The sequence below is a fragment of the Phyllobates terribilis genome, unplaced genomic scaffold (assembly GCF_046119375.1).
Source record: "Phyllobates terribilis strain yellow unplaced genomic scaffold, ASM4611937v1 Scaffold_11__3_contigs__length_659146591, whole genome shotgun sequence".
Classification (NCBI taxonomy): Eukaryota; Metazoa; Chordata; class Amphibia; order Anura; family Dendrobatidae; genus Phyllobates; species Phyllobates terribilis.
In genome coordinates this window covers 466,885,051-466,902,591 of record NW_027362771.1, presented here as the reverse complement: position 1 = coordinate 466,902,591, position 17,541 = coordinate 466,885,051, and the positions used below count along the sequence as shown (strand labels likewise).

General features: G+C 40.9%; 1 long non-coding RNA gene across 1 annotated transcript in view; it reads left to right on the top strand.

Moving 5' to 3' along the window:
• The window catches only part of LOC141165242 (uncharacterized), a 414,314-nt gene extending 397,021 nt beyond the window's left edge, over positions 1-17,293 (top strand). Inside the window, exons 3-5 of the long non-coding RNA XR_012251110.1 lie at positions 3,857-4,045; positions 14,559-14,760; positions 15,999-17,293. This is a non-coding gene — a long non-coding RNA (uncharacterized lncRNA). The remainder of the gene's footprint in view (positions 1-3,856; positions 4,046-14,558; positions 14,761-15,998) is intronic.
• The last annotated feature ends 248 nt before the right edge of the window (positions 17,294-17,541 follow it).

Genomic DNA, 17,541 nt, shown 5'->3' with positions numbered 1-17,541 from the left:
TGGCATGTCAGAAGTCAGACCCACACCATTTTAATACTTAAGACCTACCTGTTCCGGCAACCCTACAAACTGCAGTAACCCTCGCTCCACCCTACCGCTGCACGACCAGCTCTACCCTCACCTACTGTATCCTCACCCATCCCTTGTAGATTGTGAACCCTCGGGGCAGGGTCCTCTCTCTTCCTGTACCAGTCGATGACTTATTTTGTTCAAGATTATTGTGCTTGTTTTTTATTATGTATACCCCTTTTCCCATGTAAAGCGCCATGTAATAAATTGAGCTATAACAATAATAAATAATAATAATACTATTGACAAAATGATAGGTCATCAATATTGAAGTCCTAAAAACCGTATTTAAGAGACTTGAAATAATGGAAGTACGTAGCCTATAGATATAGCATGTCCAACTATGCCCACTTAGGCACTAGGCACCATATTGCAACATAGAGTTCAGTAACGCTGTCTGACATAGATCAGTGTAATCTCTGCATTGTCTTGATGACAATATTTTATTTGGAAATAACAGTTTTTCATATATTGGTTGAGTGAGTAATTTCTCCATATTACAAAATAATCATGAAAATTCTGTCTCCATTTTTTGATTTATTACATAGACAAGAAAGAAGAAGAAATTTAGACGTAAATTTGAATAACTGTAAATTTTCTTTTGTCGAAGATTTTAATGCAATGAGTCTTTCTTTTTTCTAGCACAATCAGATTTTTCTAAGAGGCAATCTGATTTCTAGCTACGACCCTTTCACCTTTCATTGTATCTGTCATATCCTTAATTGGCAAAATCGTCAGATGTTGTTTAACAGCATCCATAGTGAGAAGCTCCGCACCTGGAGATCATGTTGTCCAAGGAAAGCCTTGTGCACCACCTATTTCACGAAAACAGTTCCTGCTACTTCCTTTTGAAATGGTCACAAGGGATGAATGGCCATGACAACCTATAAATCCAAGAGGATTGCCAAATCGATTCAGTTTTGCAGATATTACCTGGTTAGATTGAAATAAACAGTCAATTAAGGATATATCAAAGACTTAGTTATGATCTACTTGACTGGGATTAGGTTACTTCAACCAGTTAGCACTCAGGAGCCGACATTCATCTTTTGGATCGTATAAATCAGGGCAACATTTCGGCTAACAAATCTGACACCGAAACCCACTAGCAACAGAAATCGTCCAGGAATGTCATGTGTGATGCATAGAGTTAAAGGTCCCATCTGAACCAAACATATGAGGAAAATGCAGGATTTAGATTTGTTTCTTTTTCTGATTGTGGTCGGCAGAGTTTATGAACTTATTCCATTAGCAACAAGTCATTTGTAAATTACAGGGATTCTATATTAACAGGTCTTATTTGTATATTCATGTGATAGCATCTACTGAATGGTTCATTTTAAAGGGAATGTCTATGATTAGAAAAAACATAACAAATTTTTGCTAAAAATAGCAACACACCAGTCCACAGGTCATTTTGGGCGTTGCAGCTTAGTCCAATTGGGGCTAAACTGTAATACCACCCAACTTGGCCAGGTATTGCAGTTTTGTTAGAGAGAAGTTGCCACATTTTTTCTAATTTTCGAAAAGCCATCGACATACTGATAGGGAATTTAGATTATGAGCCCCAATGGGAACAGTGCCGATAATGTCTGTAAAATGCTGTAGAATTAATGGCACTATATACAGTGCTGGCCAAAAGTATTGGCACCCCTGCAATTCTGTCAGATAATACTCAGTTTCTTCCTGAAAATGATTGCAATCACAAATTCTTTGGTATTATTCTCTTCATTTAATTTGTCTTCAATGAAAAAAACACAAAAAGAATTGTCCTAAAGCCAAATTGGATATAATTCCACACCAAACCTAAAAAAGGGGGTGGACAAAAGTATTGGCACTGTTTGAAAAATCATGTGATGCTTCTCTAATTCGTGTAATTAACAGCACCTGTAACTTACCTGGGGCACCTAACAGGTGTTGGCAATAAATAAATCACACTTGCAGCCAGTTAACATGGATTAAAGTTGACTCAACCTCTGTCCTGTGTCCTTGTTGTACCACATTGAGCATGGAGAAAAGAAAGAAGACCAAAGAACTGTCTGAGGACTTGAGAAACCAAATTGTGAGGAAGCATGAGCAATTTCAAGGCTACAAGTCCATTTCCAAAGACCTGAATGTTCCTGAGTCTTCCGTGCGCAGTGTCATCAAGAAGTTTAAAGCCCATGGCACTGTGGCTAAGCTCACTAGATGTGGACGGAAAAGAAAAATTGACGAGAGATTTCAACGCAAGATTGTGTGGATGGTGGATAAAGAACCTCGACTAACATCCAAACAAGTTCAAGCTGCCCTGCAGTCCGAGGGTACAACAGTGTCAACCCGTACTATCCGTTGACGTCTGAATGAAATGGGACTGTATGGTAGGATACCCAGGAAGACCTCACTTCTTACCCCGAGACATAAAAAAGCCAGGCTGGAGTTTGCCAAAACTTACCTGAGAAAGCCTAAAACGTTTTGGAAGAATGTTCTCTGGTCAGATGAGACAAAAGTAGAGCTTTTTGGGAAAAAGCATCTACATAGAGTGTACAGGAAAAAAAAAGAGGCATTCAAAGAAAAGAACACGGTCCCTACAGTCAAACATGGTGGAGGTTCCCTGATGTTTTGGGGTTGCTTTGCTGCCTCTGGCACTGGACTGCTTGACCGTGTGCATGGCATTATGAAGTCTGAAGACTACCAACAAATTTTGCAGCATAATATATGGCCCAGTGTGAGAAAGCTGCGTCTCCCTCAGAGGTCATGGGTCTTCCAGCAGGACAATGACCCAAAACACACTTCCAAAAGCACTAAAAAATGGTTTTAGAGATAGCACTGGAGACTTCTAAGGTGGCCAGCAATGAGTCCAGACCTAAATCCCATAGAACACCTGTGGAGAGATCTCAAAATGGCAGTTTGGAGAAGGCACCCTTCAAATATCAGGGACTCGAGCAGTTTGCCAAAGAAGAATGGTCTACAATTCCAGCAGAGCATTGTAAGAAACTCATTGATGGTTACCGGAAGCGGTTGTTCGCAGTTATTTTGGCTAAAGGTTGTGCAACCAAGTATTAGGCTGAGTGTGCCAATACTTTTGTCTGGCCCATTTTTGGAGTTTTGTGTGAAATGATCAATGATTTGATTTTTGCTTCATTCTCTTTTGTGTTTTTTCCTTGCAAGCAAATTAAATGAAGATAATAATACCAAAGAATTTGTGATTGCAATCATTTTCAGGAAGAAACTGAGTACTATCTGACAGAATTGCAGGGGTGCCAATACTTTTGGCCAGCACTGTAAGTGAGTAAATAAATAAATAAAAAGCATATTAACTATGATATTATTGTTTATAAATTTTACCAGAAACTAATTTTTCACTACCCTTACATTGCAGACCTTACCGCCTTTAATCATGGGATTAATTTTTTTGTTTGCTGTATCAGTGATCAGTTAATAATTTACTAATGAATTTAACGCCCCATCTATTGGATAATTAAAGACTACTATTATAAATCATTTGCTCATCCTTTCCTTTCCTAATATAGATATGCCCATATAATAAAAAACTATAAGATTTGTGGATTCATAAATTGTCACAAAAAATAAGAATATCTTAAGATTCTCTACTGACAGAACCCAATACCAACCATAGGTATGTACTATAGAAGCCAAAAAATGTAAAAATACGCCAAATTCATAGGCAATACAGGGCAGCGCACACTTTCAGCATTGTCATAGACATTCAAATTGGGAATAGAGCTCATAAATAATTTAGTGGAATAATGAAAATTTCTTTCTTTAGTTGTTTACTTTTTTCTTGCAGGAAAATGGAATTTTAATTTTCAGGAAGCCTACTGAAATCTGAAATTTGATCCCAAGTATAAAACTCAAGATGGCTATCTAATAGAGCACTTTTACATGGCCAAGGACTCCATAAATATACTCAAAAAGTGATATCATGGATCAAGTTAGAAACAAGAAATTGAGTTTCTGAACTGTGCTTCTTGTAAAGGTATGGTACTACTATTATATTCTATAAGTAATCAAAATACTTTTGTGTTGGTAACTGGAGCATGTGTGCTGTTTAACTGGGATGATATGGCACCAATAAGCACCATGGGAAAAGAGGCAAGCCCTGCTCTGAGCAATGTTCTGCTCGGAAACTTAGGTTCTGTCATTCATGTAGATGTTACTACGACATGTTTCACCTCTGCAAAAGAAATTCTGGGATGGTTTGAAGAACACAAAAATTAGTTCAAAGTGTTGATTTGACATCCAAATTCCCAAGATTTGAATCCAATAATGCATGTGTGGGATGTGTTGAAAAACAAGTCTAAGGCTATGTTCACACAAGTTGTGTTTTTTTCTGCAGCTAAATCTGCTGCAAATCTGCTGACAACTTTTCTCAGGCAGGAAAACAGCTGCGTCAAAAATGCAGGTTTTCTTGTGTTTTTGATGCGTTTTTGCAGCGTTTTTTAGTGTGTTTTTCACCACCCATTACTTCCTATGGGTGAAAAAATGCTACAAAAACGCTGAAAAAAAGCTGAAAGAAGTGACATGCTTTACAGTGGGTACGGAAAGTATTTTTTTTACTCATTAAAGTACACTCTGCACCCCATCTTGACTGAAAAAAAAACAGAAATGTAGAAATTTTTGCAAATTTATTAAAAAAGAAAAACTGAAATATCTACTGCTAACATTTTAATGTTAAATATAAAAGAATACCTTTTAGAGGTCTTGTAAAATCTACAGTAGGTATAAAAAGTCTATACACCCCTGTTAATATGCCAGGTTTTTGCCATGTAAAAAAAAAATTCCAACAAGAATCATTTCAGAACTTTTTTCCACCTTTAATGTCATCCAAAACATGACAATTTAATTGAAAAATAAACAGAAATCTTTTCCAGTGGAAAAAAAAGAACTAAAATAATTTGTCTGCTTGAATATGCATACTCTTAAATATGCATAACAGGCAGTTGATACAAAAAAACAATTGTATTGTAATAACTCACACACAATTGCTGATCCTCAGGTTGTTCCCACCATACTGTGTGGGCATGTGGTATGGTAGGAACAACCTGAGGACCTGCTATTGAGTGGATTTCCACCCACTTGGACATCGCATCCATGTTATGCACAAGGCACTTTACTGAGGGGATTATAACTATAGCCATAAACTAAGTATTATGAACCATCTATACAAAAAAATGTCAAAAAACTTGCACAGTATGTATTCCTGATGAGCCTATTTTCAAGGAGAAATGCATTGAGTTAAGCATACTATGCACTTTGGAGGTGGGTGGAGGAAGTAGTTTAGAGGAGCACACAAGGAAGGACTGAAGGTAGAGGGGACCACGTAGAGTGACAGTTAGTGACGTGGGTTACATGACAGACAGTATAAAAGGACAGGTAGGAACATTTAGAAAGGCCCAGTGAATGAGGACCATGGAGGAGTAGGGTCCAGACAGAGTGAGGGTCAAGACAGAGTGAGGGCCCAGTCAGAGGGGCCCAGTAGGAGAGAAAACGAGAGGAGCGAGGGAGTCAGAGAAGGGCTCCAGAGACAGAGAAGGGATCCTAGGGGCACGGGAAGTGCGGAGTCCACCCGTGTGCCAGAATTCATGCCGACCGTAGTCAGGAGAAGGGATCAGGTTGCAGTAGGGGACCAGCCCCAGACTAGTGGAGGACTGCAAGACTCAGCCAGCAAACCGGAGGCTGAGGTATCTCTAAGTGCTGTAGCCAAAACCACACACATTTGCTGAAAAGGTGGCCATATAGAACCAAGGGGACAGAGAGGACGTCGCCCCAAAAGGCCCACAGCCATTGGCTCAGGACACTGTGTGTGAGGCACAGGGCAGGAGGGCAAGAGCCAGCGCAGAGAGAGACGACCCGGGAAAGGTACACAAGAAGGGGGTCCCGATCAAGTGCATCCAAGTTATCTCAGAGTTGGTTGGATCACTTCCCCGGAGGACACAGGACTTGGTGGGCTGTTATAACCTGCTGGAAGTTGTAACCTGGAACATCATAAGAACTGTGAGTAAAAACTTGAAGACTGCACCCCGCTGTGTCCTTGACTTAATTGCTGCGTCACCTGCCTTGCACTACACCAGCAACAAAGCTACTCCTTTAACCGCCCTGGGGCCTAGCTCTATCCGTGGAGAGCTGAACCATCTCTGCTACGTCACCAGCGGCCCCAGTGGATCTGAACAGCAGCGGTGGCCATCTATAGCCGCATAACACTGGTGGAATCACAAAACTTTATCCCCAAAACTTTATTCCCCTCTGTTATTGACCGCCCAGGGCCATGGACCAGGTCACACCACCATTACTATCCCAAAAGAACCAACCGGCCAGGCTCCGAGTACTCCACGGCCCCAGGGGGAGCGTCTGTGGCGCCCCTACGGATTCAGTCACCACAGAGGTACTGCATCTCAACCAGAGGTGTGGTACCTCACTCTCAGGTAAGGAGGGAGTACTGCCCGGGACCCACCCACCTGCATCCAACACTACACCCTTCCAGACCAGCAGGCGGGGCAAGATGCACTGGCTTATGCTGAGCCCTGTCCCTGGTTGGAAGTGGGGCGGGAACCGAGTGAGGGGGAACCAAGTAGTCAGTGTGGGTGGAGGAAGAAGGACAGTGGAGCACTTCAGTAGGAGTACAAAAGGGAACCTAACTTGAGAAGGAGACAGGACAGTCTGAGGAGAATTAGTGGGAGCAGGAGCTCTGCTCAGAGGAGAGGGCCTAGATAGAGAGGCCCAGGAGGACAGGCTGGAACAGGACGGGAGCAGAGGGAAGGCTCAAGAAGTGAGGGGATCCCAGGGGCATGGCGAGTGCGGAAGCCACCCTTGCACCCGAATCTACAGGAACGTGGAGGGATCAGGCCGCAAAGGGGACCGGCCCCTAACTAGTGGAGAACTACAAGGCTCAGCTAGAAACCGGAGGCTTCTGTACTTTCAGGGTGAAGTTGCTCACAACCGCAACTAAATTGCCAAAAAGGTAGCTGCATAGAGTCCAGGGGAATGCATGTTGCCCATCAAGATTTGAGGTTACCGGGTTGGGACACTGGTTGCGAGGCGCAGGGCAGGAGGGTGAGAGCCAGCGCAGGAAGACGATCGAGGAAGGCACACAGAATGGGGTCCCGTTATGTACTCCTGAAACACCTGGGAGTTTGCTGAACCCCTGCCTTGGTAAACACAGGACAGCATGGGAGGTTACCCTTGCGCTGGGAACCTGGAGTCTGACAACTGTGAGTAAACCTTGAAGACTGCACCCCACTGTGTCCTACAATTATTATCTGCGCCATACCCTGCACCACACAGCACAGCAACATCTACCTCATCTATAACATCACTGCACCGCCCTGGAGCTTAGCTCTGCCTGTGGAGAGCTGAAAAACTCTGCTGCATCACCATCAGCTCCAGAGGATCTGCACCGCAGCGGTGGCTCCTTATAGCCGCATACCACAGGTGGCATCACAAACACTTATATAAAAAACTATAATCCCCTTTCAATACTCCCCCTTTATTGACCGCCCTGGGTCACGTACCGGGTCACTGCCACTGTGACATCCCCTGCACCGACCATCCCGGCACCAAGTACCCCATGGCCAGTGGGTACGTCACATCAAATACTTGATAATCCTCTTGTTTTATGATCCCTTTTTATGTTTTCACGATTTGAGGTGCATTTACATTTTTTATTTATACAAGTTTTAATGCATAACAATAAAGATATCTTTTATTAGTGTATAATTTGTTAACTAAGTTACCAACTATTCTGCAGTCTATCAGTGGTGGCCGGTGGCCTAGGCAAGGCGCAATACCGTTTATAAGCTCTTTGTTATAGAGCTTGGAAAAGCTCCTTTGAAGCTGACTGAACATACCCAGCATCATTATCTCTGCACTCCTCCAATGCTGCAGAGGTAAACCTGAGAATATTTTGTGCATTAAGCCAATCAATGAAACACAGAGAGAATTCATTAGGATTTTGTAGGATTATAGATAGGTGTATGAGTAACCAATTATACAACAAAAATGATAATATTCATCATTTTCATATGTAGCTTGAAAGACAGTCATTAACTGAAACAGAAACTGTTGCGTGGTTGGCTTAAAATTGGGTGATGATCAGCTAAACTATGCTGCAAAGGTGAAGTTGTAGATGAAAGTTTCATGGCACAGGTCATATATATGATAGCACAATGTGCATAGCAAAAAGTTACAAGGTAGTTATACTGCATCAGCAAGGTCTCACACAAGCAAAGATTTAAAAACAGAATGCAGTTTCAAAATGGACTACCCAAGCTCTTTTGAAGAAGCACAAAGAAATGGGCAACGTTAAGGACTATAAACACAGTGGTCAGCCAAAAAACTTAGTGCAACAGATGAAAAACACATCATGCTTACTTTTTTTTCGAAGATGTTCAGAAGTGCCATCAACTCAGAACTGGCAGCAAACAGCAATATCCAGCCATACATATCTACTGTTTGGAGAAGTCTGGCCACAAGTGGTTGTCAAAGAAGAACTGAAGCCAAAAAGCGATACCATTGACATGGAAAAAAGTCAAGCATCTCAACTATGCACAAACACATAGGAACTGGGGTGCAGAAAAATGTCAGCAGGTGTTCTGGACTGATAAGTCAAAATTGGAAATATTTGGCTCTAGCAGAAGGTAGCTTGTATGCTAAAGGGCTAGAGAGCGGTAAATTATTGAGTGTCTGCAGACAAAAGTCAAGTATGCTGGTGGTTTCTTGCAAGTTTGGGGCTGCATTTCAGGAAACATAGTGGAGAATTTTATCAGGATTACTTGTGTCCCCAATGCTGAAAAATACAGGCAGATACTTATTCATCATCCGATACTATCAGGGAGACGTCTGATTGGCTCCAAATTTATTCTGCAGCAGGACAATGACTCCAAACATACATGATATGGCCCCCACAGAGACCTGATCTCAACATCATCAGGTTTGTCTGGGATTATGTGACGTGACAGAAGAATTTGCATGAGCCTATATTCACAGATCTGTGGTTAGTTCTCCGGGGTGTTTGGAATAATCACCCTGCAGAGTTCTCTCAAAGTCTGTGTGCAAGTGTAACTAGAATAATTGATGCTTTGATGCTGTTTTGAAGACAAAAGGTGGTCACATGATTTCTATTTCTCTTTTGTTCATACACAGTGCATTTTGCTTATCCAAAGAAAAAACAATTAACAGTTCTATTTTTTAAAGCATTATTACTTGTCTACAGCATTATTACCACACCTGCCTAAAACATTTGCACAGTACTGTATATATGTATACCGTAGAGTAGCAGGTAGTCAGTATGCGGAATTGTGGCAAGCCACATAGTGTATTTGTGCCCTAAGCAATAAGGAGTTTATATACACTTCTCTTAAGTGGGCATTCACAGTTAGGAGCCAGAAATGCAGGGGCTGATAGAATACAATGTAACACAACAGTGTGGGCTGATAAATCAATAACTACTGGAGTATTGCAGTGCATGTCTGCAGGTATCAGAACTGATCTGTGTAATTCAGTATCATCTCCTTTAAGTTGATGTTATTTAAGAGATAATGGAATAAACAGGATAACATATTACCCACATTATAGAAAACTATTCTCTTTTCACCATTTGTTTGCATCACCTAATGAAAAGAGTTAGGAGTCCTTTGTGAGTGTAATAACTCTGCACCGTTTCGATGTGGCTGTTAAACATGAAGAACAGGGTTAGCTTTCAAGCTGTCACTTTTGATTTCTAATGCTGAGCATTGAATTCACTGCTGTTTCTCTTATGCAGTGATGGTTTGATGGACCTGCGAGATCGTGCTTTCCATTTCTATGCCCAGGAGCTGAGGGCAGGATTGGAGTCTTATAACTTGATCAGATGAAAGGAATAGTTTGTACCTCGGGAAGCCATCGTTCCCTGTAAATTTTAAAATTCACCAGCTGCTGATAAAAGTAAAGTATTAATTAATGAACACATATAAAATATTGTATTTCATTAAAGAAGACCCTATAAAAATGTATTCATTCTATAAGCTTGTTTATGCATTTCATACGGTTTCTTTATGTCAATCAGTAGGAAAAAGACTTCTAATATCAACATGAAATCACTAGTCTATAATTATGGATCAATGAATAAATACTCACCCCTATTAAGTCATTATTTTAGTCTAGGAACACAGTGTTTATGAACATTGTCTTATGCTTTAGAGATGTATATGCCTGACAGTGGACATAGTCTGAATGGATTGCTAAGTATCCCTCCACCATAGGGATGCAATTAAATAAAAAACGTATACACAGTATATGATTTCTTATGGTGGTTCTTTATATAAGGAAGCACAATCTTTTGAGCTTTCCTAAACAGTTAAAAAACCAATATGCAGAGTTATGGTGGCCAGATGGAGGACAAAAGAACACACATGTCCGTTAAATGTAGGTCTGTTGTAACATTAAAGTATGTGACGGAAAAACTCCCAACATATAGGTTAGGCTATAAGTGGACGTTATGATTTTGCTCAATCTTTTTTGCAAAACTTGAGCTCTGCTAGGGTAATTAAATGCACTGGATTTTAAATGGTTTTCCATTTTTATCACAAGTGCAGACATTGACAATTTGGGAGGCCACTGTGCAAGAAGTGTATCGCTTCCTATAACCATCAACAAGCTTCTTACACCTCTCAGATGGAATTTTGGACCGCTCTTCTTTTGCAAACTGCTCCAGGTATTTCATATTTGAAGGCGCCTTCTCCCAACAGCAATTTTAAGATTTCTCTACAGGTGTTCAATGAGATTTAGATCCTGACTCATTGCTGGGCGCTTCAGAACTCTCCAGCACTTTGCTGCCACCCTTTTCTGGGTTCTTCATGAAGTATGTTTGGGGTCATTGTCCTGCTGGGACTAAGAAATTGGAATTGCATTATTGTCCTTGAAAATAGGAAAAAACTAAGATACTTAGCACATAAACTGGCCAATTCATGTATGCCCAGTAGCCATAACAAGATGATCCTCTTTTGCTGGGAACCTAACCTAATGTGATTTCTCTCCTGGGCTGATGGCTTACATTTATATGGGTAGGTAGAATCCTGCTGTGATTAAAACCGCCATGGGTTGATGGGTGGAGTGCGCAGTCAGAAAGCCTATGTATTCAAATATCAAAGACTGACTGTCACTTCCAAATGGAAGTGACAGTCAGTCTTTGAAAATTTTCCTTGATCTAGGATGCAAACCCAGCTTTCTGACACTGGGCACTACATTGCAACCCAAAATCCTTTGGTAATCTTTAGATTTCATGATGTCTTGCACACAGGCAAGGCACCCAATGCTACAGGCATCAAAACAGCCCAAAAATATCTTTGAACCTCGACCATGTTTGACTGTAGCTACTGTGTTCTTATCTATGTAGGCCTCATTCTGTTTTTGGTAAACAATAGAATGATGTTCTTTACCAAAAAACTCTATCTTGGTCTCATCTGTCCACATGCGCTTTCCCAGAAGGATTTTGGCTTACACATGTACATTTTGGCAAACTGCAGTCTAGCTTTTATGTATCTGTGTCAGCAGTGGGTTTTTCTTTGGTCTCCTGCCGTAGCGTTTCATTTCATTCAAATGTTGAAGGATAGTTCGCGCTGACACTCCTGCACCCTGAGCCTGCAAGACAGCTCAAATTTCTTTGGAACTTGATTGGGGCTGCTTATGCACCATCCGGACTATCCTGTGCTGTAACCTTTCATCAATTTTCTCTGTTGTCCTCATTCAGGGAGATTAGCTACACTGCCATGGGTTGTAAACTTCTTGATTACATTGCGCAGCATGGACAAAGGAACATCAAGATCTCTGGAGATGGACTTTTAACCTTGAGATTGTTGATATTTTTCCCAAATTTTGGTTCTCAAACCCTCAGACAGGTCTCTTCTCCTCTTTCTGTTCATCATGCTTAGTGTGGCACACACAGACACACAATGCAAAGATTGAGTCAACTTCTTCCCTTTTTGTCTGGTTTCAGACATGATTTTCATATTGACACACCTGTTACTTGCCATAGGTGAGTTTGAACGAGCATCATGTTACGCACGTGGTTATGGAACCATTGTGCCACAGTCTGGGGAAAACCTGGGGGGTACGACTAAGCAAACACCTGGTTCTTCACTAGAGACTAGACTTGAATCCAGTTGGATGCCAGGTGCTACTCCAGGACAGATCCCGGAGCTACGGCAGATGACCCCCAAGGAGGCAAGGAAGCAGGACTGGTGAGGAACTGGATTAGCAGGAGGGATACGGCTTGAAGACAGATGCAGAATTCAGGCACAAGCAGAACAGGTACAGGAACATGGGACAGCCACAGGTATGGGATCACAGGTGCAGGTATACAGCTACTGGTTCAGATGGATAAGGACTAGGTTTGGGTATAGGTATGGCAGGGCGGGTAGGATCAAGTGCAGGCAGGGTGGACACGGTCAGGTAAATGGGACGGACAGGATCAGGTTCAGAGAGCACAGGTATGGGGACCTCACAACTTGGTAGCAGGATATGTAGTGATAACTGAAGCTGATAAGGCACCTTCACAAAGGGAAAATACCTAATGTCTCACAGCCATTGGCTGGGGACATTTTCAGAAGTGTGCGCTCAGCCCCTTCAAGAAGCAGGAAGCTCACGTGCGCCCTAAGCACTCTCCCAGAAGAAATGCGTGCCGTGCGCAGGTCCTGGGAGGAGAGAGACGCCAGGGGAGCATGGATGGGTAAGTGACACACCGGCGTCCCTGCATGTGGAGAGCGGAGACATGTTCATGGGCAACGGCACTGTTGTAACAGATCGCATGCTTGAAACAAAGTTGTTTACCCACAATTTTGGAAAGGTGTCAATAATCTTGTCCGGCCCATTTTGGGGGTTTTGTGTGAAATTATGTCCAATTTGCCTTTTTATCTCTCTGGTTTTTAGTGTTGTTCCAATACACACAAAGGAAATAAACGTGTATAATAAAATATGTGTAATTGCAATAATTACTTCATTTTCTGCAACAATTTCAAGAGTACCCAAACTTTCGGCCATGACTATATATAATTTCCTCTCTATTATCTACAGCGTTGTCTCTTATTACATTGGTCCCTCTCTTGTTATGTAGAGCGCCATCCCATTATAACATAATATAATTTCTTGTTATGCATAGCACTGTTCCTAATATATTGGTTTCTCGTATTATTTTTGTTATTTATATCGCCCTGTCATTATTTCACATTATCCTCTCTTGTTAGATATAAAATGAAATGACTGCTGATGGAAAAGGGGAGAGATTCTTTAATGGAGGAGACTGACTGGTCTTCTGGTCAGATGATACTCCATCAGCAGTGATTTTATTGTATATCTAACAATAGAGGACTCTACGTAATAAAGAGAGGGTGCTATAAAAACAAAAATAAAAACAGAATATGCTAGATAAGGGACGGTGCTTTACATAGCAAGAGATAATATTATTGTAATAATGGACAGCGCTGTAAATAACAGAATACGCTATATAATAAGAGATGGCGCCATATATAACCAGACAGGATGCTACGTAATAAGGAATGGTGTTATACATAATAAGAGATAAAACTATTAAATTAAGTATGGCACTATACATAACAAGAAAGTACACTATACTGTATATATATATACTGTGTTATAATATCACATAACCTTGACCCTAAACCTTGACCCTAAACTCCCTAAGCAATTATAGTCCCATGAATAGACTACACTTAAAAGGGTTGTCCATTCTAAAATGACAAATCTGCAGTCATTTTACATGACTGTAGACTTGTGAATCCTTACTGCGCACAGTGAGGATTCAGCAGCGTCAGTGTCAGGATCTGCAGTCACATGACCTAAAAAAGTATTGTGATATGCATTCTTCAGGCCAGAATCTGACTAGACTTTTTCCAGCATCGCTCAATGCAAGTGTATTGCGCGAAGCCGGAAACAATCTGGTTGGATTCTGTCCGGGAGTGTGCATATGGCATACTTGCGGTTAAGTGACTGCCGTTCCCAGCTCTGACACCAGAGATTCCTCGCAGTGCACAGTGTATGTGCTGTGAGGATTCACAAGTCTGCAGTCACTTAAAGTGACTTAAAGTGACTGCAGACTTGTCATTTTAGACCGGACAACCCCTTTAATAATACAGACCCCTTAAACTTACAAAGACTCCAGGCAAGAAGACCTCAACTACCTATCCTGCCTACTCCTGATCCTGGCCCTGCCTAATTGCTAGGAGTGATTTAATATACTTTCTGCTGTATTACAGATATCCTTTGTTTGTCTTAAATACTAAATTCTAATTGGAAACACAGACACAATTTACATTTAATTTCAAGTGCTACATTTCTGATTAACTATGAACTTGGAGATGATCTCTGGTTAGTTTTTCATGATGACATTACAGCAGTCTGGATTATAGGTATGGGTGTATCTAAGTGTCTGCTCACACTAGAGTCACATAGCATCTGTTTATTTATTTTATTTATTTACTTAATTTATCTATTTCTAACAGAACTATGACAGTTGTATTGAATCCTGGGAAATCCTAAAGGCCACAATTGACTTTCGTCCAAGGAACTGGTATTTTTGATGAAAAAATAGTGTTGCAAACCTTACAATTCTTGCTTTCAAAATTATTAGAAGCTCATCGGAAAGCTCATGGACTCTTTAATACTTTTTTACTTAGTGGCTTACACATCAGATCAGGATATTAGGTAAGACAAAATTATTGAATCAAATTTTGCATAATAAATTTAATGTATATTCCATCTGCACCAGTGAAACATCCTTAAAAATACCAGATCACATATTTAGAATTTACATCAGCAATTTCTTTATAAGAAAACATTTATACTGAATGACAAGAGAAAATGGGACTTTAAAAGTCATTTCAGCAGCAAAGTAGATTAAATATTTACTATATTAGTCACACTGCATTAGATGGAATTGGATTGACTGGTAAGAGGTCAAAAGAGTTTGTTACAGGTTTAACCCACCCAAGATGTAAGAAAATTTGACCACACTTAAAGTCATTAGCTATAAAGTCTTAGAATTGAGCTGCTAGATGCCAATCCTCACACAAGGAGCCATCTTGGCATCAAGCAAATAAAAAAGGACTCATCAGCAACCTACTTTTCATAAGTTGCAGCAACTTGAGGGAAATCTGTCTGAAATAGAGAATAAATGAGTGTGAGAACAAGGAAAGCATCAAAGGAAGAAAAAATAAACCACTGGCAAGAAAAAAAGTGGTTCACAAAACCATGAAGAGAAGTTTATTTTAACAAGAGGTTCTGAGAGGTCTGAACTGTTCATATCCAGGAGAGACGGAAAAACCCCTACTGCCATATGAGAGCTTTCCCATGTTTGTTCTGTGTCCTGCTGGAGCGCTCGAGATCTGGTTTCCAGCACAGTGTTGTAGGGCACGTGTTGTTCACAGACTCCTATCTGCATATGTACAAACCAGTGTGTCTGAGGAAGAAAAGTGTAACATACACTAGTGTGAATCTCATTTTATCTGGCGCCATGCAATGACTGAATGTATACAAAATGAAGCTACGCTTTCCCACAAGGATGACAAAACCCCCTCAGATAGACAATAGAAGAAAAATATGTATAAGAGTGGAGCTAAAAGTGCAAATGTAAAAATACTGAAGGCAACCATTATACACTAGACTAGATACACCAGTATACACTATCACAAATGTTACTGTAGGTTTACCATAGGATTTTCAATTGTCTAATGATATCCTTACTTTCTTAATCTTGCCTCTCATTAAGGCCCGATTCAGACATCCATGTTGCACGTACGTGTTTTATTGGTGTTTTTCACGGATACAACATGTATCCATTATAGTTTATGGGGCTGTTCACATGTCCATGTTTTTTCGTGCACTGTTTGTCTGTGCAAAATTGTTAAAGAGTAAGACATGTCCATTTTTTTCTGGTCTCACAGATGAAAAGTACCATTACAAGTCTTTGGGTCTGTGGAAATCACAGACAGCACAAGGATGTTCCGTGTTTAACACTGAAGAGTATAGAAGAAGCTTTGAAATTTATTTATTCCTCCATAATTGAAAAACACTGATCAAACACTGACCAAGTGAGAATAGTGTATCATGCACCAAGGTGCACTGCTTGGAGATTTAGAAGATCATAGAATCATAGAATGTTAAAGTTGGAGGGGACCTCCAGGGTCATCGTGTCCAACCCCCGGCTCAATGCAGGATTCACTAAACCATCTCAGACACGTGTCTGTCCAGCTTCTGTTTGAAGACGTCCATTGAAGGAGAACTCACCACTTCTCATGGCAGCCTGTTCCACTCATTGTTCAACCTCGCTGTCAAAAAGTTTTTTCTAATATCTAATCTGTATCTTCTCCCTTTCAGTTTCATCCCATTGCTTCTTGTGTTTCCATGTGCAAATGAGAATAAAGCTGATCCCTCTGCAGTGTGACAGCCCTTCAGATATTTGTAGACAGCTATTAAGTCTCCTCTCAGTCTTCTCTTTTGCAAGCTAAACATTCCCAGATCCTCTAATCGTTCCTCATAGAACATTGTTTGCAGTCGGATCACCATCCTGGTAGGTCTTCTCTGAACTTGCTTCAGTTCTTCAATGTCTTTTTTAAAATATGGTGCCCAGAACTGGATATAGTATTCCAGATGAGGTCTGACCAAAGAGGAGTAGAGGGGGGTAATTACTTCATGTTATAAGCCAGAATCAAACGTGGTACAATTTAGATTTTGCCTTCATGATCCCCTTTCCCTTTCATATATCCCTGCTTAGTAATGGGAGTAGTGGAACATTGTACACAAAGATACTTGTCCCAGGTCACTAAATATGGGGAGAATGCAGGTGTTGCAGTAGACCATGTAGCAGGTATTGAAAAGGGATAATTTACATAGTTGACATTTACACCTATCTGCACATGTGCCTGAAAAAAGGACAGTCCCCAGGGACTCCTGGAAGAAGTGGCAAATTTCACAGACACTGTGTAAGTCTCTCCTCTCAAAGCCTCTTAGCATTGCTTTTGGAATGTTTTGTCTTTGCTAGGCAGTTTCATCACTCAGTGGGCAGGTAATATGGCTTGGAGGGCGTGTGATTTTAAAAAATGGGGGAGAGATTGTGTGGAAATACTTCCACAAGACACACTTAAAATTCCTAATTTCCTGCATATCCTTTAATAAAAGTTATCAAGCATGTATACCATTCCTAATTCTGGCACTCAGTGGCATAACTTCAAGTTTGTGGGCCCCAATGCAGAATCTCCAACAGTGCCGACAATTATCATAGGTCTTTAATAGTAAGTCTTTGGGGCAAAGGTGCAAAGGGGCAAAGGGACCTTTTGGGTTCCCTTAGTCTCCAGGGCCAGGGTGCAATTGCAACCCCTGCGCATATTATAGTTAGGCCCCTGCTGGCACTTACCTCCAGAACATGAGGTCCCACACTTGCATGCCTGTTACAGCAGCTGTACAGAATGAAAAAGTTACCATGCTTCA